The sequence below is a fragment of the Hyperolius riggenbachi genome, chromosome 6 (assembly GCF_040937935.1).
Source record: "Hyperolius riggenbachi isolate aHypRig1 chromosome 6, aHypRig1.pri, whole genome shotgun sequence".
Taxonomy (NCBI): Eukaryota; Metazoa; Chordata; class Amphibia; order Anura; family Hyperoliidae; genus Hyperolius; species Hyperolius riggenbachi.
In genome coordinates, this window is record NC_090651.1 from 256,196,943 (window position 1) to 256,222,888 (window position 25,946).

Genomic DNA, 25,946 nt, shown 5'->3' on the forward strand with positions numbered 1-25,946 from the left:
TTCTGTCTGTAAATGAAGCGTTAAATACAGAGAGGCGGCAGTGGAGCATTATACATTACCTGCTTCTGGTGGTGGGAAAGGTCCTCATTCCTCTTCTGCATAGCTGCGCGCCTGGTAGCCAATCACCGAGCTGCTCACAATTTCTGTCACATGATGAGAACTGCATAGTAATTGGCTGCACAGTGCACAGCTACACTACGAGGGTGCAGAGTAGACCTGTCCCACCACTGGAAGCAGGTAACGTATAAGACTCTTCTGCCAACGCTCTGCATTTAACTCTTAATAATCCTAAGATTTTTTTTGCTGACAGGAGCGGGTCCCCTTAGCCCCAGAGGAGGGGGTCAGATTGACAGATATTTGCTGGGGGCCCTGTAGATTTTAGTAACGCCACTGCTGACATGTGTTGCGCACAATGTCTGCATAATAAAATACTGCAAATGAATAACATCTAATATTGCAGCTGGATGACACCTTTGCAAGGAAACTGTAAAATAACTTTTCACCAAATAAACATTTAATACAGCGGATACCCTAGGAATTCAGACAGTAGACCCCATTGGACTTTTTAATGAAACTTAAAAAAATGCTCCTTAGTATTGTTCTGCTAGCAGTGAGAAGGGATGTGTCCCTCCTATGTAAGTCAGTCTACTGAGTGTGTAATGCACATTTACAAAAGTGTATGTAAATGTGTGCCCCATTGGAATTGTGATATCTTCAATAAAAAGTAAAATTATCTGCCTGTGAACATTGTTGAAAAAAAATAAGTTTTCCCTGCACAAAGAATAAATCTTAAACAATATGTCAAAATTATGTGGAGGATTATAGAGTGACTTCAAAATGCTGTATTTTTTGGACTTTAAGACTCACTTTTTCTCCCCCAAAAGTGGTGGTGGTGGTGGTGGGGGGGGGGGTTTACTGCATCTTATAGTCCAAATGCAGGAAGTTCCTGACTTGTAAAGGGCTGCCAATACGAACCTCCAACCCGCCGCAATGTAAGGGACTCCCTGCACTGTGTTCATGCAGAGGAGGGCACAGGCAGACAAACGGAGGACACAAAGGGACATAAAGGGGGACACAAAGGAGCATAGAGAAGGACACAAGGTCAGAGGCGGACACAAGAGGTACAAGGGGGCATGAGGTACAAAAGGGACATACTCCACAAGATGCTGCATCACCATGGATGCACCAGGTTTAGTATATATTCTTTCCCCTGGTTTTTGTCCTCTAAACCTAGGTGTGTCTTATGGTCAGGAGCATCTTCTAGTCCAAAAAATGGTAAATCACCCTGTCTGTAAACTTATGACTTCAATTGTAGCTGGATACTGTAAAAAAAAAAAAAAAAAAGCTGTGCAAACTGATCCTGCAGCTCTGAGCCGTACATCCATTATCCATGCCAGTGCTGTCCAACATGGTCAGGGAGTATATCTAGCACTTTTTTATCTGGAGGTGACAAAGCATCAATTTCCTGGCTGACCCAAGTGCAAACAAGAGTTGGGCCTGCCAGAGGAGGGGGACTGACTCAAAAAATAGTCAGAACAAGGGAGTGCGTCCCAAGGGTCACATCCAGCCCGTGGGCCGCCAGTTGGACATCCCTGAACCATGTGATTACCAAATGCTCTTTCCTTTTTTTAATGTAAACCTCAGTATGATGGCCACTATGCTCTCTATGTGGGCAAGCATGCAGCCATGATGCTACAACCTAAAAACTAGTAAATTAAAACATTTTCCTCCGGTTTAGGGTTCACATTCTGCACTGACCATCAACTACTAGAGGACCAAACTGTGCCACAAAGTCATACAGTCTGGTCCTTAAATGATTCAAGTAGGTGTGTACACCCACCAATGTCATGGATCCCACAGTTTGGGAAATGCAGCTTCAAAGCCAGCCTAATTGGTAAATCATCTGCAAAAAATCTATGAATAGGTTCCTTACATGACGACATTTAGCTCCCCATAAAAGACAATAAAACAAATATTCTGCATGAGGTTTCATTTTCCTGCTGATGAAAGGCACTCAGGATCTGAAGTGGGTGAAGACAAGCTAGAGGTGATGAAGGCTACAGTCTGGCAGACAATTATTTTCTCTGCGTTGAGAGATGACTGACACAAGCTATGGCACAGTATAACAATATCTGCCCTGTACAAAAGAATGACCCTAATGAATTAATTTTTCCCTCACTTGGAGGGATCTGTCTCATGCTTCCACCATGCAATACAGTTCAAGGAGGAAGACAAATATTTAGTCAGATATATCCAAGAATACCTTGTCATTCTTGAAGCTATTTGTTTTCCGTTCTCACAATCCACCGCCAGTCTAGTTGAAGTCAGAATGTATTTCATCTTCTTCTTCTTCTGTAACAACAAATTTCCAGGAAACACAATAAGTATAATGACACCATAACACAGGTATTTCTCTCTGTTTAACAGTGAACCTGTACACATGCTAAATGAACCCTATATAACCATGTTTTCTTGTATGCTTGATTGCCACTTCCCCTGAGATCTGTCACTCATCTGTCTGCCGCTAACCAAAAACAAGAGATCGTCCCTCTAGGTCTAGGTGGAAAGTACACTGCTTTGGGTAATTTCTTTCCCCTAACGTTTACTTTTAGTAATGTTAAACATTTAATATACAAGTAAATAATACAGGATGCAGCCATGTTACCCAGATGCAAAGCCTCATGCCTTTTTATTATTATGTATTCATATAGTGCTGAAAGTGTTTTTAATTGTATACAGTCATGGAGTTAGCTGATCCTGAGAGGAGCTCACAATCTAGTTCTCACCAAAACCCATGGTGGACTGGAATCGCTCTGTAATTATAAGCTATAGGCTTGCTATACACCAGTAGTTCTGGATGTAAGCCTGGCTTCAAGGGCTAAAATAAATAATTTACATATTCAGGAGTGATGTATCATGGGAAACCACAGTTGCTTGCTTAAAACTGAATTATTGCAAATACCTTCTGTTGTAAGAAGGCAAATTACTTGGACCATAATGAAATTACGTTTGTGATTTCAGTATATCACAATCGCTCATCTGGGATCATGGGCATAGGTTATCAGTGGCGATAGTCTTTAGAAATGGCCGGCGATTCCTGGAAGGCATAAAATGCTACTGAAAGCGCTCTTGTTGTCTCCAGGCCTAATGCTCCAGTGGTCAGGTATATGTTAAAGCAGCCATGACATATCAAAGGGGAGATTGATGGTGGTTGATCATGTGCACCCTTTAAAGGGGTTCTTTCGCGAAAAAAGTAGGCAGTTAAAAAATGTGACAGTTGACAGGTTTTGGGCCAGTCCATCTTTTTAAGGGGGATTCTCAGGGCTTTCTTTGTTTTCAACAGCATTTCCTGAACAACAGTTGCAAAATCTAACTGACATAATAGTGTGCAAGTGATTAGGGAGGCCGGCTGGTATCTTGCTATTTTGGCAGTTAAACTGCTGTTCAGGAAATGCTGTTGAAAACAAAGAAAGCCCTGAGAATCCCCCTTAAAAAGATGGACTGGCCCAAAACCTGTCATCTGTCACATTTTTTAACTGCCTACTTTTTTCGCGAAAGAACCCCTTTAAGGCAAAGGGGATCGTTCAGAAACAGCCTTATCAGTCTGCCTGACAGACTGAACACACGCACTACTGTCAGCAGACCGCCCGCCCAGCGGGAGGGTCAGACGGACCCGTCGTTCATTACAGTAGTGCGTGTGTGCGCACCTTTAAACAGAGGTGAGGATTGACAGAAGCTGCTGCTTCAAAAATACACAGATGGATGGATACACAGGATGGGTTGTATAGCACCTAGAGGCATGAATGAGATAATTCATCTGAAATGTTTCTTATAATGTGTATTTTTCGCTTCATCTATTACAGACCTTGATTCATGACACCTAGTGCAGGTGGAGGGTGGTAATGTATCTTGTGGGAGCTTCTGGCTCCAAGGGAAATGTAAATTAAATAGTGTGGAATGATTTGTTGGAATGGGAAAGAAAAAAAACTTTTTTTTTTTACTTTATAACTCAATCAGTCCTAATGTATATATTAAAATACAAATAAATGAATCAAAAGTATTGTTTATTGGGACATGAAATGAACAAGCTATCAAAAAATATAGCAACTAAAAGCATTTTGAACAAGAGAGTAGACAAATAAGACGCAAATTAAGAGCAGTGATGGTTATGTTTAGGAGAACTTATTGAAAAGCATGTGATCAAATTGGTCATGTGATAGATATGCAAGTCTCTATGACCATCACTAATTAAGAGAGGATTGGGTCACCAATAATGACAAAAGAAGATGGTGATCAACACAGCCAAAAGCAGAGAGATGTTGCCTTGTGACTTGTCTCTGAAGATGGAGAATCATCACAGTTCAATGTTTGGGTCAAAAGACAGACAAAAAAAGTCAAGTAGCAAGGTAGACTTTTGTTCACCCATCAGAGAAAGTCAAGGGGGTCTACACATTTCTGCAAACGAACAAATAATACTTTATTCCCTCATGCAGATTCACTGCATCTCCATACGCTGAGAAATGGGGGACCCAAACAATTGTCAGAACTGTGCAGATGATGAAATCAACTAGGATCTGTTAATTTGCAAAAACAGTGTGCGGACCTCGTTGACTTTGTGTTATGTATGGTGTACACCAGACACTGCTGGTCTCGCATCCATTCATACATACATGGATTGATGTTGTGCCACTGCATCTCTCTGTATGTTATCATTTGGAAACATATGGAAGATGACACACAAGTGAGTACAAGGTACAGGGCTTGAGGGAGGCTTTTTTTAATGGCTGAATATACTACTGTGCTTCTGTCTGCTTTTCAGCATGGCATCAATGTTATAGACTGATAAGTTTCACTCACGCACCAGTGAATTCAGGCCCTGGTGCACATTTGAAACATAAGCGGAAAATACCAGTGGAGAGAGGTGAAGAGTTGCGTCATTGCAAGGGCCAGGGTGGAGTGGGAGGGCTTGAAGTAAGTCAGAGGGAATAGACTCAGGTGGACAGATAGCAGACAAAGATGGTAAATATAAAATGGCAACATCATCTAAACTAACATGACTAAAGGCAAGGGAGAAGATACAGGTACATGGGGTGGGTGATGAACAGTAGCAAAAAAAAATGTGTGAACCTTTTGGAATTATATGGATTTCTGCACAAACTGGTCATAAAATGCGATCTGATCTTCATCTAAGTCACAACAGACAATCACAGTCTGCTTAAAATAATAGGCTCCCCACCAGTGAGAGGACTCTCCCCAAGAACGGACTGCTGGCCACAGCCTGGAGGTGCCCACACCAGTGGAGGGAGATATGTGACACCAGGCTGTCTACATGTGATATTTTATCTTCTACCTTGTAAGTAGAATTTTATCTGCGCATATTAAACTATCTTTGGTTTTACACTATGGAGCACTCTATTTATCTTTTTTAGATAACCTTTGCCTGCTTTGTCCTATCTGGAGAACGGCTCCATTACCAACATTGATCATATGAGCGGTGCGGACTGTCTTTAGGAGCGCCAGACATACTTTTTTACTTTTGTGATTGCTTAAAATAATACCACACTAATAGTTAAATGTTTCCATGTTTTTATTGAACACATCATGCAAACATTCACAGTGCAGGTGGAAAAAATATGTGAACCCCTAGACCAGGTATGTCACACCGGTCCTATGAGGGCCAAGATCCTCATACATCTTTGATACAGCTCAAATGAATTGATGGGTCTGAATCAGGAAAGGTGTGGTCCATCAGGTAGAACACATTCCTCTCTTTCTCAGTCCATCCTAAACACTGGCATGGATCTGGCCCTCCAGGCCTGGAGTTTTGACACATGTGCCCTAGACTAATGACATCTCCAAGAGCTAATTGGAGTGAGGTGTCAGCCAGCTGGAGTCCAATCAATGAGATAAGATTGGAGGCATTGGTTACAGCTGCCCTGCCCTATAAAAAACAAACACCAGTTTTGGGCCTGCTTTTCTCAAGAAGCATTGCCTGGTGTGAATGATGCCTTGCACAAAAGAGCTCTCAGAAGACCTACGATTAAGAATTGTTGACTTGCATAAAACTTAGGGTTATAAAAGTATCTCCAAAAGCCTTGCCGTTCATCAGACCATGGTAAGACAAATTGTCTATAAATGGAGAAAGTTCAGCATTGCTGCTACTAGGAATGACCGTCAGTGTTCTCCCCAGGATCAATTAGGTAGGCGCGCCGCCCGGGTGAGGTAAGCCCCCCGCCCGGCTGCGTCACACGCTGGGCTCTCTCCTCTGTGTACGAGATCTCCTGCTTTTCAGCAGGCTCGTACAGGTATTGGCTCAGCTCGGCGGTAGGCGGGACCATCTGACTGCAGCGTGCTCTAACAGGAACGATACAAGTAGTCAGTCACAGAGAAGGGACTCTGGTGTCTGTGTAGCTATAAAGGCAGGGCAGGCTATGGCCGTTTGGCTTTGTAATTCGGAGCCTCCTTTCCTCCTCACAGCTGCGTCATTAGGTCAGTTGCCTCTCTCCCTCCCTCCCCTCTGAATGTGTATCTGTAATTACTTGCTCGTCTTTGTGAAATACACGGTACTTGTGTTTAGAAGACTAGAGAGGAGTGGGGAGTTCAGGCAATCACTCACCTCCTCCCCCGGCTGTCACAAGACGTACGGGGCAGCTGCGGACTAGTTGCATAGAGAGGGGATGTTTTGGCCGCCTGGAGAACGGAGCTCACTAGTGATGGGTCGTTCGCGAACGAGCCGGCTCTAAGAGCTCTTTGCTCTGAACGACAAGAGCCGGTTCTCAGTTTTAAAAGAGCCGATGCCTCAGTCGCCCCACACAGCTCTGCTTTGCTCTGTGATAAAGGGCGCTGAGGCATGCTGGGAGATGTAGTCGTCCTCTTACAGCTTGTAGGAGTGTATGGGGCGGATGTATGGAGGGAGCAGAGCAGTAGCAGGAGGGATTGCCCCAGTCAGATAAGCAGTCATGGAGAGGGGGGTGGGGTTTTACGCCGATTCTGAGTGGTGTCTAGTGACATTTAATGAAGAGCCGATTCAGAGCCGTAAGAGCCGGCTCTTTAATGGGAGCCGATTCAGAAGAGCCGATTCTCTAAAAAGAGCCGGAATTCCCATCACTAGAGCTCACTGACCGCAGCACTGAAGACAACAAACCTGATCAGAACAGATACAGGCAAAATGCATGTAGCTGGCAGCTCAGCTGTGACCTCAGACAGTTTGCACACACGAAAAAAAAAAATCTGTCCTGACGTTTATTCTCCCCCTCCCCCACCCTTTTTAACCCCAAGGATACAATAATAAACCTGTGAAATCACAAGGGCCAGCATGTCCTTTCAGACCATGCTGCACTTTGCATTTTCACACACACAAAAAACACAGTTCTTATCTGTGTGAATTTGTAGCTTCTCAGAGTAATCTGTAGAACATGGACATGCGACACGATTCCTGATCGAATAAATGAATTCAGCGGGAAACAATCGATGGGGTCCACAAACAACAAGGAAAACTTTATCAGCAATCAACCCTAAAACCATTGACTGAATAATTGTGTTCGATCGGTACCATTAACGATGCCCAATACATATAGCTGTATAGCTCTGGACAAACTATATGATGTCTGTTTCACCTGCACTGTCAGACGGATTTCTGTAGCTGCAAATATAACAAAAAGCACTGCTCACTTTAAAGTGTACCAGAGCTGAAAATAGTAAAAAGATTTAAGCCCAATCTACACTATAAGATTCTTTGTGCGATTCGATTACGATTCTATTTACGATCCGATTAAATCCGACATGTCCGATCGGGATTCGATTCAATTCGCTTTGCCATTGCAAAACAATGGCAAATCGAATCCTGATCGGACATGTCGGATTTAATTGGATCATAAATAGAAACGTAATCTAATTGTACAAAGAATCGTATTGTGTAGATGGGGCTTTATACATACCTGGGGCTTCCTCCCCAAAATCTTTTTACTATTTTCAGCGGAGTCCATTTAAGACAGATTGTGTATTTCTTAAAGCACACCTGAAATGAGAGCCATATGCAGGCTCAGTGTTCTCCCCAGGATCTTTTGGCCACATTCTCCACCCATCTAATTTTGGTGAGCACCCAGCTAACATCAGCTTGTTTCCTCCTCCTATGCTGTGAGTAGAGTTGTGTCAGCCCTGCATTCGGAGCAGTGCTTTTCAGCGCTGCTAGATTTGGGCGCAGCCAGCGCCGCCATAGACTATAATGGCAATCAGTCTATAGCGGCGCTCAGTGAGTAACGTCGGCTCCATCAGAAGACGGAGCCAAAGTTGCTTAAAAAAAAACACAATAGCCGAATTATTTCATTACCCCACTATCCATGTCGGCCTGGAGGGGGAATAGTAATTAAAACGGCCCGGACTTGTGCAAGAAGCAGGATCAGCCATATACCGCTGTATCCTGCGCCCAAGTCTACCGGCGCCAATTTCAAATGTACTCCCTGCATTCCCCCGGTTGTGCCCCACCCGGCTACTTTTTCATGCCACCCGGCTGGAAAAAATTTCTGGGGAGAACACTGACCGTCCTGTAAAGATGACTGCAAGAGCACAGCGCAGAATGCTCAATGAGGTGAAGAAGAATCCTAGAATGTCAGCTAAAGACTTACAAAAGTCTCTGGCATACGCTAACATCCATGTATTCAAAGCCTTCCCTCTACTTAGCTATGCATCAGGCCTGAAGTACGTTTCCTCACTTCAAGTTCCCTTAAAGGGGAACTGAAGTAAGAGGTATACGGAGGCTGCCATATTTATTTCCTTGTAATCAATACCAGTTGCCTGGCAGCCCTGCTGGTCTATTTATCTGCAGTAGTATCTGAATAACACCAGAAACAAGCATGCAGCTAGTCTTGTCAGATCTGACTTTAAAGTCTGAAACACCTGATCTGCTGCATGCTTGTTCAGGAGCTATGGCTAATAGTGTTGTCCAGATCATGAACGATTCGGATCTTTGATCCGAATCTCTTTTGTGAGTCAAATCATCTGGATCATCAAAATGAACAGATTCGGATCAAAAGGGGTGGGGCCAAGAGCAGCACGCCCCCCTCTCTCAGCGGGCCCCAGGGTCCTGGAAGCAGAGCGGAGATGGATCGCTCAGTTGGAGGGGAGCCAGCCTTGCAGGGACAAGTAGTTGGGAGAGGGGACATGGGTGCCACTGCCAGATATGTGTGGAGCACACTACTGGCTGCAATGTGCTGCTGATTATAGGCTGTCTGTCGTAGTTGTGAACAAATGGGAAACTTTTGGCTGAGAAGCACAGCTCAGTAACTCTGCAGATAGAGTGCTGGGCTGAATGAATGACAGGACAGGCACTGTGATTGCTGTGCAATATGATCCTCCTGCACTCTGCTCTAAACAGCTGCACTTATCTTCTCCCTAAATTTATGATGTGTTCGAGGTGAGAAAAGGGGAATGCTTTCTTTCACTGTGAGACGTTTGCATTCAGAGTATACAGATGAACATATAGGTGAAATATATGTAAAGCATATGACTGCAATTGGGTATTGTTGCAAAAAAACATTTCTGCTCTCTGCTCACCCCTCTTCGTTCACCTCCTCCCTTCTGTTCACTCCCTGCCCGTCTCTGTCCACCATCCCCCCTTCTCTATATGTCCACCCCCCCCCCTTCTCTATATGTCCACCCCCCTCCCCTTCTCTGTCCGTCCACCCCCCCCTCCCCTTGTCTGTCTGTCCACTACAGGAAAAGTCCTGTCCTGCTAGTCATTTCACCCCCCGAATGCTTCCCTAGTAAAATGATCCGAGATTCGGATCAAAGATCCGGATCTTTTCATTGATCCGATTCGAATCATCTGAATCATTGAAAAGATCCGAACTTCCCATCTCTAATGGCTAATAGTATTAGAAGCAGAGGATCAGCAGGGCTGCCAGGCAACTGGTATTGCTTAAAAGGAAATAAACATGGCAGCCTTCATATACCTCTCTCTTCAGTTCCCCTTTAAAGGACAACAGAAGCAAGAGGGATATGAAGGCTGCCATATTTATTTCCTTTATTTATTTATTTTAGGCCTGGTTCACATTGGTATTTTAAAGCCAAACGGATCCGGTAAAGTGGATCCTTCTCCACTTCAACGGATCCAAAGGCAAACGGATCTGATTCCCGGTAAATCGGATCCATTTTCACTCCGTTGCCACTCCAGTCTGCTGAGCGGGCGGGTGAGGGAGGGTTTCTTACACAGGCTTCCTTCTCTTCCCTTGCGTCCCACGTCATGTGACTATTACGCTTCCTCCTTTAACCCCCCCCCGAGGATTTTGGCCCTTACAATGGTCCATTTCACTAGTGTGCAGAAACATTCAGTTCTCGCATTGCTCCCAATGCAGGGCTACAGCTTCCGTTTCCGGTCCGCTGGGCTCAGCGGTCCAGAAAATTTGCTGCTGCAAGAAAGTTGCGGTACGTTCAGCTGAACGGATGGACCGGATCCGTTCAAACAGAAGCATGTGAACGGTTCTGTAGGTTTACATTGGCTCTGTTCACATACGTTCCGTTTGTACAGTATACGATCCGTTCTGCAAACTGGGCCTTATACTATTAGCCATAGACTCTGAACAAGCACATGCAGATCAGGTGTTTCTAACATTATTGTCAGAACTAAAAAGTTTACCTGCATGCTTGTCTCTGGAGTGATTCAGTCACTACTGCAGCCAAATAGATCAACAGGACTGACAGGCAACTGGTATTGCTTGAAAGGAAGTAAATATTTTTCTCAATAGTTGTCCTTTAAGGTCCCATTAACACTGGCAAACACAAAATGCCAGTGATTAGCGCAGTAGCGTCCCTACCATAGGGCGGCAGGGGGCGCCCCACACTGGGTGTCGGGCGCCCCAGGGGGTGTCATCAAGGCCTCCCACAGAGGCCTGTGCAAGACAGGAGGGGAAGCAGCACGGAAAGGAGGGGTGGCGGGGAAAGCGGCGGGGAGGGGGGCCGGACCCCCCACCTCCCTCACCTGGGTCCCCTCCTTCTGGCGCTTCCCCCTCCTAATTAGTCGCAGCGGGCAGCAGCGGGCAAGAGACTCACCTTCCTGCGTTCCAGGCGATGGCAAATAGCGTCATCGTCACGTGACGCTGGTCTCCGCCTTCTCCACCGCTCACTGTGCTTCCTGATTGGCGGAAGCACAGTGAGCGACAGAGAGGTCGGAGACCAGCGTCGCGTGAGGATGACGCTATGCGCCGCCGCCATCGCCAGGAGCAGGTGAGTGAGTCTTCTTCGCCGCTCCTGCCCGCTGCTGTTAATTAGGAGAGGGAAGCGCCAGAAGGAGGGGACCCAGGTGAGGGAGGTGGGGGGTCCGGCCCCCCTCCCCGCCACCCCTCCTTCCAGGCTTTCCTCACACTGGGGGCAATTGTACTAGCTATTCTGGGGGCAACTAAATTAGCTATACTGGGGGCACCTAAACTAGCTATACTGGGGGCAGCTACACTGGGGGGCAGCTATACTAGCTATACTGGGGGCAGCTACACTGGGGGCAGCTATACTAGCTATACTGGGGGCAGCTGTACTGGGGGCAACTAAACTAGCTATACTGGGGGCAACTATACTAGCTATACTGGGGGCAGCTATACTGGGGGGCAGCTATACTAGCTATACTGGGGGCAGCTGTACTGGGGGCAGCTATACTGGGGGCAACTAAACTAGCTATACTGGGGGCAGCTATACTGGGGGGAAGCTATACTGGGGGCAGCTATACTGGGGGCAACTAAACTAGCTACACTGGGGGCAGCTATACTAGCTACACTGGGGGCAGCTATACTAGCTACACTGGGGGCAGCTATACTAGCTACACTGGGGGCAGCTATACTGGGTGGGGGGCAGCTATACTAGCTATACTGGGGGGCAGCTATACTAGCTATACTGGGGGGCAGCTATACTAGCTATACGGGGGGCAGCTATACTGGGGGCAGCTATACTAGCTATACTGGGGGCAGCTATACTGGGGGCAACTAAACTAGCTATACTGGGGGCAACTAAACTAGCTATACTGGGGGCAGCTATACTAGCTATACCTGGGGGCAGCTATACTAGCTATACTGAGGGGCAGCTATACTAGCTATACTGGGGGCAGCTACACTGGGGGCAGCTATACTAGCTATACTGGGGGCAGCTGTACTGGGGGCAACTATACTAGCTATACTGGGGGCAGCTATACTGGGGGGCAGCTATACTAGCTACACTGGGGGCAGCTACACTGGGGGCAGCTATACTGGGGGCAGCTGTACTGGGGGCAACTAAACTAGCTATACTGGGGGCAACTATACTAGCTATACTGGGGGCAGCTATACTAGCTATACTGGGGGCAGCTGTACTGGGGCCAGCTATACTGGGGGCAACTAAACTAGCTATACTGGGGGCAACTAAACTATCTATACTGGGGGCAGCTATACTAGCTATACTGGGGGCAGCTATACTGGGGGGCAGCTATTCTAGCTATACTGGGGGCAGCTATACTGGGGGCAACTAAACTAGCTATACTGGGGGCAGCTATACTAGCTATACTGGGGGCAGCTATACTAGCTACACTGGGGGCAGCTATACTAGCTACACTGGGGGCAGCTATACTGGGGCCAGCTATACTGGGGGCAGCTATACTAGCGATACTGGGGGCAGCTATACTAGCGATACTGGGGGCAGCTATACTAGCTATACTGGGGGCAACTAAACTAGCTATACTGGGGGCAACTAAACTAGCTATACTGGGGGCAACTAAACTAGCTATACTGGGGGCAGCTATACTAGCTATACTGGGGGCAGCTATACTGGGGGAAAATATATAAGCTACACTGGGGGCAAATATACTAGCTATACTGGGGGCAACTATACTAGCTCCACTGGGGGCAGCTATACTGGGGGCAACTAAACTAGCTATACTGGGGGCAGCTATACTAGCTATACTGGGGGCAGCTATACTAGCTACACTGGGGGCAGCTATACTAGCTATACTGGGGGCAGCTATACTGGGGCCAGCTATACTGGGGGCAGCTATACTAGCGATACTGGGGGCAGCTATACTAGCGATACTGGGGGCAGCTATACTAGCTATACTGGGGGCAACTAAACTAGCTATACTGGGGGCAACTAAACTAGCTATACTGGGGGCAACTAAACTAGCTATACTGGGGGCAGCTATACTAGCTATACTGGGGGCAGCTATACTGGGGGCAAATATACTAGCTACACTGGGGGCAAATATACTAGCTATACTGGGGGCAACTAAACTAGCTATACTGGGGGCAGCTATACTGGGGGGCAGCTATACTAGCTATACTGGGGGCAGCTATACTGGGGGCAGCTATACTGGGGGCAACTAAACTAGCTACACTGGGGGCAGCTATACTAGCTACACTGGGGGCAGCTATACTAGCTACACTGGGGGCAGCTATACTAGCTACACTGGGGGCAGCTATACTGGGTGGGGGGCAGCTATACTAGCTATACTGGGGGGCAGCTATACTAGCTATACTGGGGGGCAGCTATACTAGCTATACGTGGGGCAGCTATACTGGGGGCAGCTATACTAGCTATACTGGGGGCAGCTATACTGGGGGCAACTAAACTAGCTATACTGGGGGCAACTAAACTAGCTATACTGGGGGCAGCTATACTAGCTATACCTGGGGGCAGCTATACTAGCTATACTGAGGGCAGCTACACTGGGGGCAGCTATACTGGGGGCAGCTGTACTGGGGGCAACTATACTAGCTATACTGGGGGCAGCTATACTGGGGGGCAGCTATACTAGCTACACTGGGGGCAGCTACACTGGGGGCAGCTATACTGGGGCAGCTGTACTGGGGGCAACTAAACTAGCTATACTGGGGGCAACTATACTAGCTATACTGGGGGCAGCTATACTAGCTATACTGGGGGCAGCTGTACTGGGGGCAGCTATACTGGGGGCAACTAAACTAGCTATACTGGGTGCAACTAAACTATCTATACTGGGGGCAGCTATACTAGCTATACTGGGGGCAGCTATACTGGGGGGCAGCTATACTAGCTATACTGGGGGCAGCTATACTGGGGGCAACTAAACTAGCTATACTGGGGGCAGCTATACTAGCTATACTGGGGGCAGCTATACTAGCTACACTGGGGGCAGCTATACTAGCTACACTGGGGGCAGCTATACTAGCTATACTGGGGGCAGCTATACTAGCGATACTGGGGGCAGCTATACTAGCGATACTGGGGGCAGCTATACTAGCTATACTGGGGGCAGCTATACTAGCTATACTGGGGGCAACTAAACTAGCTATACTGGGGGCAACTAAACTAGCTATACTGGGGGCAACTAAACTAGCTATACTGGGGGCAGCTATACTAGCTATACTGGGGGCAGCTATACTGGGGGCAAATATACTAGCTACACTGGGGGCAAATATACTAGCTATACTGGGGGCAACTATACTAGCTCCACTGGGGGCAGCTATACTGGGGGAAACTGTACTAGCTATACTGGGGGCAACTATACTAGCTAATACTTTAAAATACAGTTAGCTCCGCCCTCATCTGGTCATGACCACGCCCATTTTTTTGCTGCGAAGCACGCTGCAGGTTGTGGCCACGCCCATTTTTTAGGAGGGGGGGGGGGTGTCTTTTAATACCCAGCACCGGGTGCCAAATGCCCTAGGTACGCCACTGGATTAGCGCTAGCGTTTTGCACTGGCAATTTTTACACGGTTAACACATAAAAATCACTGGACAATTTCCTGGGTTTTTTTAAGCAATCGCGCCCCCCCCACCAAAAAAAAAAATGCTGTGTAAAGCACGTTTAGTGTCTTTTGCTAATCGTGAATCACCAGCGATCGCGGCATTGAGATCGATAGCGACTGCCGGCGATTAGCGGTTAACACCTGCTAATTGCCTGAGTGTGAATAGCTCATGCACACTTGGATTGAGTTCGCTGACAGGGAATGGGACCTTGACCCCTTGGGTGACATTGCTGGGCCGATGCTGTACAGACAGACCACCAGATTATCCTCTGAGGCAGTGGTTATCGGATGCTTCACCCGACTTTCATCTAACGTGTGTATGGGCCCCACCATTCATGTATTTACTTATCAAGTAAACAATTAATATCGAACTGATATTGATAGTTTACCTGGATACAGTCATGCACACTCAATATCACATTTCATGTCAAAAAGGTATCTCCCAGAATGTCACGTCTAATAGCGTATAATGGCCTCTATTGACACGTACTCTGTAAAGTGCTTCAGAAATGTCAGTGCAGTATAAATACATAATAGTAATAATCGCTAACCACCAGGCAACGTTACCATAGATACGTGACATTCACAGATGCTCGGATGAATATCATCTCTAGAGGAGGAGATGTGGGGGTAATAAAGTGTGGGCAATCTTCCGCCACCACCGCTCAGCCTGGATGGCCAGGTGCATAGACGCCCAGACGTGAGCTGTAACTCACGTCCTCAATCACTAACGACGTGTCCAGGCCGCAGAGAGCTGAGCCTGCTCGCTTGGGACAGACGTCAGCGCCTCCTGCATTCGGCTGGGCGGCCGGGAGCACAAGGCGTGCTGCTGTATCGCCTCCGCCAGCACAAGGCGCGCTCCCGTCGGCTGCTGCTGAGTGAGACAAGATGCAGCCCTGCCAGGAAGGGATTATCCGGCTGGCGCCGCGCCCGACCGCAGGCTTCAGGGTTCGCTGTGTTCTCACGACCTCTGCACATAGTGCAGTGCACAGGCGGCCCTGGGGAGGGAGAGGAGCGCGGGCGGCCGCAGCACACGTGCCCTGCACACACTCACACAAGCACGTGTGGCCGGAACTTTCCCACAGCACACAGCCGGGGGAAGTATGGCCAGAGTTTACACATTCTGCAATGTATATGCCGAGTCTGGCTTCTGAGAGCAAACGTGGCTGTGTGCTGGAGCAGGAATATATACATGAAGCTGCCAAAGTGTTATTTACACAAGTATGTATGCGAGGAGGTTATGGGAACTGAAAACTAGGTGCAAGATACCATGAAGCTCTTTCCTAACATTGGATGGCTGGAGAAGTTGCCTGCATTTACTGAAGGATTTTTTTTTTACTTTTGTGAGAACGAAGGCTAGGGTCACACTTAGCAGAATCGTATGCGGTTTCCCCATAGAACACATTGAAAAACTCATGCGATTCTACTAAGTGTGACCCTGGCCTAATGCATTTAAAGGGATAGTTCAGATGGGTGACGTTAGGGCCGGTTCACTCAAACATTTCCTGGGCTGTAAATGTCAGCCATGACACGCGTTGAAGTGTACCTGAGATGTTGCTTAGGGGTTTATTGATACTTACCTGGAGCTTCCTCCAGCCTCATGAGGTGCGTGGGCTCCCTTGCTGCCCTCTTTCCGACCATTCCGTTCTCCTACTCCACCTGCTGGTAACCTGGCCAGTTGTGTGCTTCTGCGCATGCATGGCCTAGCCGTGCTCCTATGCCCAGGAGTGTTCTGTGCCTGCGCTGCAGGAGCGCGTGGCAGAGCCGCACATGCGCTGCAGAGCTCAGACAGACGGATTACTGAATTAGAAGATGAGGGAGCTAATGCACCTCATACACCTCAAGTTTACTTTAAGCAACGGTACTGTTCACCATCATTTGCAAATTTGCCGAAAAGTATTTTTAGACGAGATGCCAAGCAGAAGCACGTAACTTTGTCGTTTAAAGAGAAGCTGTCAGCTATACTATCTCAGAAAAAAAACACATATATTAATAGATAAATACTTGCTCTACTTACATAACATAAGTATTGAACTGCCCACATTTTGATTTTAGTGATTTTTCTACAGTAAAATAAGAGAAAATCCTTCCTAGCATTTCCCATTTTAAGTGTGGCTATTTTTAAGCTAATCGTGATGTAATTTCCTCCCTTACTCTCCTCTGCCTCAGCATGAGAAATATTGGCCAATCAGAGAGGAACAGAGGTGTGGGAGGGGAAAACAGGAGGGAAAGAGGCTTCGGCCAATAAAGTAGAGACGCAGAAAAGGACAACCCAGCATGCCCTGCAACTTACTTTTTGTGTACCAAATTTTGTGTGTACCAAATAAGAGTCAGGTAAACTGGGGAATGATCATTTATCAACAAGAAAAGTAATAGTGATTTTAACTTTTGAATTGCCTGGTTAGCATCCTTATTACGTGTTTACCAGATAAAAATAAATAATTGTTTTTTTTATTTTTGCCCGACAGTTACACTTTAACGCTGTCCCTTTACCGTCATGTGTGCAAGCGCCACGTTCTATTCACTATTTTTTTTCTCCATCATTTCATGTGATCCTGGAAGCAGCATACAGCTTCCATGTTTGCTAAGCATCCCGCTGCCTTGTCCCCCTGCAGGGGTTAAAATCAAGGCACGCCAGAAGCTGCAGAAAGCTGCCAAATGTTTTTCTGCACACTTGCAGAAAAACTTACAGCCTAAAGCAAAATAAAAGTGGCCAGTTTAACTTAACTGGTGCTTCTTCCTTCCCCCTGCACTCCTTCTGTGCCTTCACCATCATTCCGCCCTCTTCTGATAAATGGCAGGGGCCTTCTAACAGCTGGAGCTTTTTGGGCTCGTGTAGTTACTAAAAATTGGAACTGTGCATGGGCAGAATGCTCCCGGGCACAGGAGTGTGATAAAGGAAGTGTGCATGTGCATTAGCTTGTAACTGGCCGAGTCAGTCAGCTTTCAGAAGGGTGCTGCTGCTGCAAGGAGCAGCGTGGAATCAGGCGGACGCGGGGGCTGAAAAAAGCACCAGGTAAGTTAAACTGGCATATTTTACTCACTTTAGGTACCCTTTAGGCGGTAGTGGTGTGGCCTAGGGGCCACACCGCCAAAAACAGGCCATTGGTACGCGGTAATCCCCTTCTGGCAGCTGGCCAAGCAGGAAGTGACGCTCACTTCCTGTGGCCGAATCGATCACGTGCACATAAGCATATTGCGTGGAAGTGTATTGCATCCAAATGGTGGTGGCTGAATCGTGGTAACCTTTCGATAAACCATGTACTTCACTTCCATGTGAACTATACTTAAAGGTGTGAACTTATGGATGGTTATATGGTAAAATGGCTGTCTTGTCAAATGTTTCATTTTCCAGAATATGCAGGTGGTTTCCTCCTGATGAATGAAAAGGATACATACAGCTCAGTTTGATTGTGAAGTGAATATTAGCTAGTGGAGAGGAGCCGACCGATTCTGCCGGTGAATACTTCACAGCGAACCAGCGGTATTCGAAATTCAGGTTCAGCACAATTTTTTTTCCCAAAAAATTTGCGTCAGACTTTAATGGCAGGTGAGCGGCCGCCAACTTTAGCAGTTAATAGCAAAGCCCCCTTACGTGCTAGAAACACCATATTTTCAGGGTATGTGGAGGGGGACAGTGGCTACAAGAGGAAAAAATTCCCCATTGGTCTGTTAAGGAACCAATGGGGAGCCCTGGAGGGAAATTTAAAGATGCTTTTGCTCTCAGCTATAGTATAGCTGAGAGCAGTGCGGTGGTGGCGTGGAAATCTTCAATCAAGTTAAAATAGGTTGCAAGATTAGAGGATATTGGCATGGGACCTTTCCAAGGATATTGGTGTGGGAACATTTTATTTTTAAATTAAGTATTTCTGGTTAATTAAGAATGTTAAAGGACTTTTGTCATCAATGTGTTTTTATTTCATTTAACCCTTTGTGGAAATGGGTAAGGGGTACTTTGTACCCATATACTCATTTCTCCTGGGAGGAGGGCAGGCACCTGGGGGTTCTCTTCTTAAAGGGGTCTCTCAGATGCTGTTATGAAAACCCCCAAGGCGTTGTCGACCTCCTCCTGGGGCACAACAGGAAAAGGATGCACAATCCAGACCAGGTAGTTGGAAAAAAAGTCTGATAAATTTATTGAAAAAATTCCACATTACAGTGCAATAAAATCACAGGATCAGCTAGCGCGTATTGGGCCTACAGTCTGCCCTTAATCATAGGTAGGAGCATCGGAGGTGGGGAAAAGCCCATTGTCCATGGATTGGAGAAGGCCTCCGGGCCTCTTTCCCCTGAGCCCCCCATACCATGTACCCTGTGGGCTGGTGTAGCTCAGGGTGTGAAGTCCCACTCGGCTGGGGCTTTACATTCTGGCTAGCCCAGCCTGCATGGGGGACAAGAGGTCAAAGAGGCTCGGTAGTGGGAACCCCACGTCATTTTTTTAAAGTATTTCCCACACTGAGCATTAAAAAAAAGTTTCAGAAAATAGGTGAAGTTGCCAGGGATCTTTATACAGCCATATTGCATATTACGCATTGCGTACGGACCCCTAGAAACCCGTCATGAAATTCATTGCTCTTTCTTTTGATATATGTAAATTTACACTACCGTTAGGTTTGTAACATTATCTGTCATTTACTGCATTTAAATGTATTGTTTTTTCCTATTAAAGTTTAAAATCGATTTTCTCAAAAATTAAAAGGTCTTTTTGAAGAATATTTTTCTTCTTGTAGCCATTGACCCCCTCCACATACCCTGAAAATGTGGTGTTTCTAGCACATAAGGGGTCTTTGCTATTAACTGCTAAAGGCGGCAGCAATTTGCCTGCCATTAAGTTTATAAAGCCTGCTGCGAATAGCAGATTTGCGAATTTTTGCAGAAAATCACAATCAAAATTCGAGAACCTAAAATTTGATGTTCAGCCCATCACTCAAGTATGCCCCACCATCCAAAGGAACAATGACATGGACTGGGGTGCCCTTTGACAGTGACTTGGCCTGCACCACATTGACTGTGGCTGCAATGTACACTACTGGCATTTCTGATGCCACCATAGACTGGGGTGCTCTTTGACAGTGACTTGGCCTGCACCACATTGACTGTGGCTGCAATGTACACTATTGGCATTTCTGATGCCACCATAGACTGGGGTGCTCTGAGACAAAGGATGCGTTATCAACAGAGACTTGGGGTCACTCTGACAGATTTGGGGCTAAAGCAGGGTTGTCCAAACTTTTTAGGCCAAGGGCCATATTCTAGTGCTAGGGGGGCAAACTAGCAAAATTAAACTTATTTTTTTGCTGATTGCCATTAGGTATACTATGCCTGTGACATTTTGTCAAAACATTTCCATGGGAAATAACCCATATACCGTGTACAATTAGCACAGTTGCAGCTGCTAATCAGTGGCTGTTATTGCTGCGGACATAGTGGCAGCTGATCAGTGGCTGCTACTACCGTAGTGGCAGATGACTTACAGGCGAGCAAAGAGGGATGCAGAGCAGAAACACAAGGTGGCCACTTTATGCAGCACTGGAATTAACTACTGTAGAGAGCTTTGAGGTTCACTAGAAAAAGCTCAGCAGGCCACATTTGGCCCCCGGGACGGAATTTGGTTATGCTAGGCTAAAGGAACAAAGTCTAGGTAACACAATATGACACTGAGAGATTTGGGGCTTCATTGATGGAGGCAGGGACTGGACTATAAAAATTCACCTACCTGCTAACCAGTCTGCAGGGGGGGGGGGGGGGGAGGGGGAGTTTGCTATAATACAATAGCGTTAATAAATAGATGTCAGCAAAGTGATAGGACAATGGTAGATAGATGGTCTGTGGTAAGATGGTCTGTGGACATGATATGGCAGATAAATGGGAGGCTAGCTGTGGCACATGTATGGGTACTACCCGCAGTAGCATAGTGTGCATGTATTGGGTCAGCAGGTAAATTCTCCTGAGATGTGCAAGTCAGGACATGAGTCCCTCAGAATGCTCTTTATATAAGGTTAGCACAGAGTAATCCCAAGGATATGAAACTGCACAATAGGAAAATAATAATCAGACTGTGTTCTGGAAATGGTTTTGGTTAGGGTGTGTGATCACAACCTACAGGAAGCATTAAGGTCAAGTGGTTAAGGATATAATCTTGTACACACACGTCTGTGGTTTTAGAATGAAACTCAATTCAGGTTTCAGCTAGCAAGGTAATTCTGTAATTCGGAGCGCACAATCCCACATTAGCCTCCCAGTATGACGCAGTGATTATCCTTTTCTTTACTTTTTTTTCTTCTTTTTGCAAGTAAATTTAAAGTACTGTATTGTAAGGTGTTTACGTATGTTAATACATGCCTTCTTTACTGTAAACCTGCCCTCATTTTACAGTTATAGTCAGTATACTTCTGGTACCATGTGATTTAGGCCCCCTGCACACTGCAAGAAAACCGCAGAAAAAAGCAGCATGCAGTAACGCTTAAAAATTGGAATCGCATGTTAAAATCAATTAAAAAAATGTAAATCGTAATCGCATGTAGTGTGCAATAGGCCTTAGGCTGTGGTAGATACTTGCCTTTCCCACACCTTTGTCACTGTCTCACACAAATAGGGATTCCTATAACTTCCTGGTCATGTGCAGAATGATCCCTCTCCCAGTATAATATGATCTACCAGCTCTAGCGCTCAGCTGTGATCACATGGGTGCAGGAGTGGCTATAGAAACCCTAGTTTTTATATCTGCTAAAGATGGTTTTATTAAAGGACTACTGTAGGGGGGTAGGAGGAAAAAGAATTGAACTTACCCGGGGTTTCTAATGGTCCCCTGCAGACATCCTGTGCCCGCATAGCCACTCCCCGATGCTCCGGTCCCCGCCTCCGGAATTTCAGAGTCAGAAAACGCCTGCGCAGCCGCACCCTTGCTCCCGCTGACGTCACCAGTACGACCTGCGCAGTACAGTCCTGGTGACGTCAGCGGGAGCGAGGACACGGCTGCGCAGGCGCAGTGGTTTTCCGACTTTAAACTTGGAAATTCCAGAACTGAACCAGAGGCGGGGCCGGAGCATCGGTGAGTGGCTGCGTGGGCACAGGACGTCTGCGGAGGACCATTAGAATCCCCGGGTAAGTTCAACTCCTTTTCCCCTAGTCCTTTAAGCGTGATGTAATAGGACCCGGTTCACACTGGCATGGATAGAAAACTGATCTGTGGAGCAGATCAGTTTTTAAAGGCATCAGTTTTCCATCTGTGCCCTTAGAGCGCGGTCAATGCGATACATCCGTCGATCCAGAAAAATCGCTGCAGACCACAACTTGCGGTCTTTGCAGTGGAACAGATCGAATGGACCAATGTAAAATGATTCATTGGTTAACATTGGATCCAATCCATTTGCATCCGTTCTCGTCCAGTTTGTTACTCTGGATGAACAGGGATATGTGAGGGAGCAGGCTGGTGTTGTAAAGGACACTTCAAGTGTCCTCTACAATACATTCATACTAATAAAATGAATGCAGGATCACACACATTGCCCAGACACCTTTGACAAAATCCAGTTTGGCATGTAATTTTACAGATGACACAATGAAATTTAAAGCATCTTTAAATTACGTCTCTAAGGCTCTCTATTTCGCTAATAACAGACCAATGGCTATCCTCCTGATTTTTATTGGTCTGTTATTAGACCAATGGGGAGCCTTGGAGCCAAAATTTAAAGAGTACCCTCACAGTAGGTTGCCAAAATCTGACAGGTTTCCTTATGGCGGGATTCTCAAAGTTTCCTTTATTCTTTACAAATGCACTTACTGAAAAGGATCTATATAAATAAACCCCCATGAGGAGGTGGACTAGTACAAAACCTGCCAGATCTGTCAGATTTGTTCTTGCCTATTGTAAGTGATAGTGACAGTGAAAAAAGTAATTAACTGCATTTTATTCTGGAACAAATGTAACTTTTATATGTATGCATACATATGTTTTTAAATGTACAACTTTCCATAATGGTGTTCCAGGTATGTTCTCAGTAGGCTTGGTACTACATTATCTTGTTTATCTCCTCGTGATATATGTCACTTCAGGTACTTTCCCAGAACAGCTTTCCATCATCTCTGCGCATCCCCTGCTACTTATAATGAGCATTGTGGAGAGGTATTCATCCAGTGAGCCACACACAAGTTTCTGCATAAGAAAACAGAAGTGATTGCAGAAATAAGTTCTGCAAGGTCACATCAGATAAAAAAGGAGATGTAAGATTATGACAAACAATAACTCCATATTTACAGCTTTGTTGCAATACTTGAACTGAGAGCGCATGCCAGAAAGAGAAATTCCTATAATAATTTCATTTCATTGCAATTTGCAAATATTTCACAATCAGATTCCAGGCTTTAGTAGGACTAAGGTAATCTGACATCTAAACAGTGTCAGCTTCCATTTAGAGATGTCCAAAGATGGATCTGTGCATTTAAAAATGACAAAAACAACACACACACGCCACTTTTTGATATTAAAATATTGGTAATTTTCACCAATATCTTACTATTGCCTAACCTGACCCCATTCTCATTTAAACCCTGCTTCTATCGATGCCTAACCCTAACTAACGCTCAAACCAATGCCTAGCCCTAACTAAGCTTTACCAACCCTACCATCCCCCAACTGATATCTAGCCAACCCCCGAAACCTGATTTGAAAGAAAACTGCAGGCCTAACCCTAACCATCCCCTGCTGCATCTGCGCTGCCTCTTCCACAGCATTATATTTTATTGGGTGCCTGGGAAGTTTTGGCACCACCATAAGCGCCCATGTTAATTGGCGCAATCAGTGGCAATAACTGGAAATGAAATAGTTGCCGCCCACCATACAAACTGAGATACAAATAGTGTGGTTATAGCTTCTAATCATGGCAATTAACATGGGTGCCTACAGTGGTGCCCAAACTTCCCAAGTGCCTCCAGTGCCCAAATTACCGGCTTCTAAATTCATTACCCTACAAATTCTCTACAGAAAGGGTGTGTCATACAAAAAAACCCTGTGTTTTCTAATTGCTTGCAGGATGTATGTCGACATAAATAATTCTAGTAACAGGAAGTCTGCTTGCATCAATCAGTCCTCCAACCACTGCAAATATCTCAACATGTTCATATATGTGTAGGAACTTATACACCTTATTATGTATTTTATTCTGAGGACCTCAGAGCACGTGAGCAAGCGCCACACCGGCACGAAACGGCTGTTGTGCCGTCCTACTTCCCCTGGCCACCATCTCCCTTATCCACCCCACGTCATCAGGAATTGCAGGTCAGATGTAGTATGCTTCTCCTGTTTATTTGAAGTTGTCTTCTGTACTTTGATGCGGCAATATGAATTAAAGCCTTGAAGGGACAGTGCCTGGACTACCTTTGTTGTGCTCATTAGTTTATTGTTTACACCCCTGGCCCGTAGTGAGTGTGGATGCAGTGTAGCTCACCTACCAGTATCTGCCAGCGCCTTCTCCAGTGTCCCATGTGTTCTTACCACTGCCAGGGGCACCGCCGCTCCTGTATCCCGTGACCTGACCACGTACATGCTGTCAGGTCACATGGTACAGCAGCTTGCGGAGATGAAGAGAACACATGGGACACTGCAGGAGGCAGGCTAGCGGACAGGTGAGCTAAGTACCGCTACCACACTCATCATGGGCCTGTGCGGAGATCAGTCAGGGGGCTGTCGGTGTTGGGAAATCAAATGCAACTGGAGTGCACACGACCGAGCCCTATAAAGCAAGATCTTTCCAGCATGAAATTATGATCTGGTGACCATGTTGCAGAAGATGCCATGTTGCATCTGGTGGCCATATCCCATCTCTTGCAGAGTCGATCAATTCGATTGATTTTGATGGATATCGATTTCGAAGTTGAGTGGTGTATGGGAATCTTAGGTCTACTTGCCTAGTTTGAGGAATGACACAGTCACTGGTGACAATTGCTTTTAATATAATCATTCTAGAGTTTTTAAAGTGCTTTTTTCCTTTCGGACTCAAAGAGCTTGAGAGCTGCAGCCACTGAGGACACGCTCAGTAGGCCACCATGGAGTAGTATTCAGCAAAAGACATAGAATCCAGGAGCAGCTCGCTTGTATAATAAAACTTCCAAAGCTTTAATCAAAATCTTCATCAAAACCTAGGCAGCATAATAGAAGTTATACTTATCAGATCCAGAAGGTAACTGGTGCAGCAATGGGTATATACAGTAATAATAATAATAATAATTCCTTTTTTTGTATAGCGCCTTTCTCCTGTCGGACTCAAAGCGTTTGCGAGGCAGCCACTAGAGCGCACTCAGTAGGCAGTAGCAGTGTTAGGGAGACTTGCCCAATGAACTCCTTACTGAATAGGTGCTGGCTTACCGAGTCGGAAGAGCCAGGATTTGAACCCAGGACTCCTACATCAGAGGCAGAGCCCTTAACCATTACACTATCCAGCAGTTCTACAAGAGGTGCGGAGACTGGCTGGCCACCATGGAGTGTTAGGGGGTCTTGTTGTCTTGTTGTGAGTCAAAAACTAGTTGCAGTTAAAGTAACATTACCTACTAGTTATTGCCCCTGGTTCCTTAAATTTAGATCATCCCCAACCACTCTGCCTAGCCATTCAGAGTCGGTCAGTCGTTGGGAAATCAAACGCCACTATTGCGGTGCACCCGTCCGGGCTTTTAATGGCCCATACTCACGGCGCTCGTGTTGCGGCGACAGGTCGCCCGTGAGTATGAGCCGTTGCACGGGCGCGCACCCCGAACTGTCGCTCGTCGCTGATGACGCCAGGCGATTGAACCGCTCAATCGCCTGGCGACAGTTGCCGCCGCAACTCCGCCACAACTGTCGCTAGTCCGCGTGGGTATGCGGACTAGCGACAGCAACAAGAAAGGAATACATTGGACTTCCAGCGGGGGGAGGAGCAACAGCGACAGCTTCCGCCGCATCAGCTGCCAGGTCCCTCCGCCATGTGTATGCGGAGGGACCTGGCGACAAGCTGTCGCCGGCCTGTCGCGCACACGCTCCCGTGTGCCAGCGACAGGCCAGAAATGTTCCTCGTGAGTATGAGGCATTAGAGCGAGATCTTTCCAGCATGCCAGATTGATCATTTAGACTGATTTCAGCTGGAAATTATGAGCTGGTGGCCATGTTGTGGCATTGATGAATATAGGAGCCAATTTCTAGCTGGGTATCATGGGGTGCTATCTGCTGGAGGGTGATGTTAT

At 46.4% G+C, this 25,946-nt stretch overlaps 1 protein-coding gene across 2 annotated transcripts in view; it reads right to left on the minus strand.

Moving 5' to 3' along the window:
• The window catches only part of PERM1 (PPARGC1 and ESRR induced regulator, muscle 1), a 619,718-nt gene extending 604,003 nt beyond the window's left edge, over positions 1–15,715 (minus strand). Inside the window, exons 1-2 of one of the 2 annotated variants that reach the window (XM_068240727.1) lie at positions 15,303–15,715; positions 2,264–2,352 (exon numbers count right to left, since the gene is read on the minus strand). The gene's annotated coding sequence lies outside the window, so the exon portion shown is untranslated. The remainder of the gene's footprint in view (positions 1–2,263; positions 2,353–15,302) is intronic. The other variant, XM_068240725.1, reaches the window with a different exon arrangement.
• Positions 15,716–25,946: the final 10,231 nt, after the last annotated feature.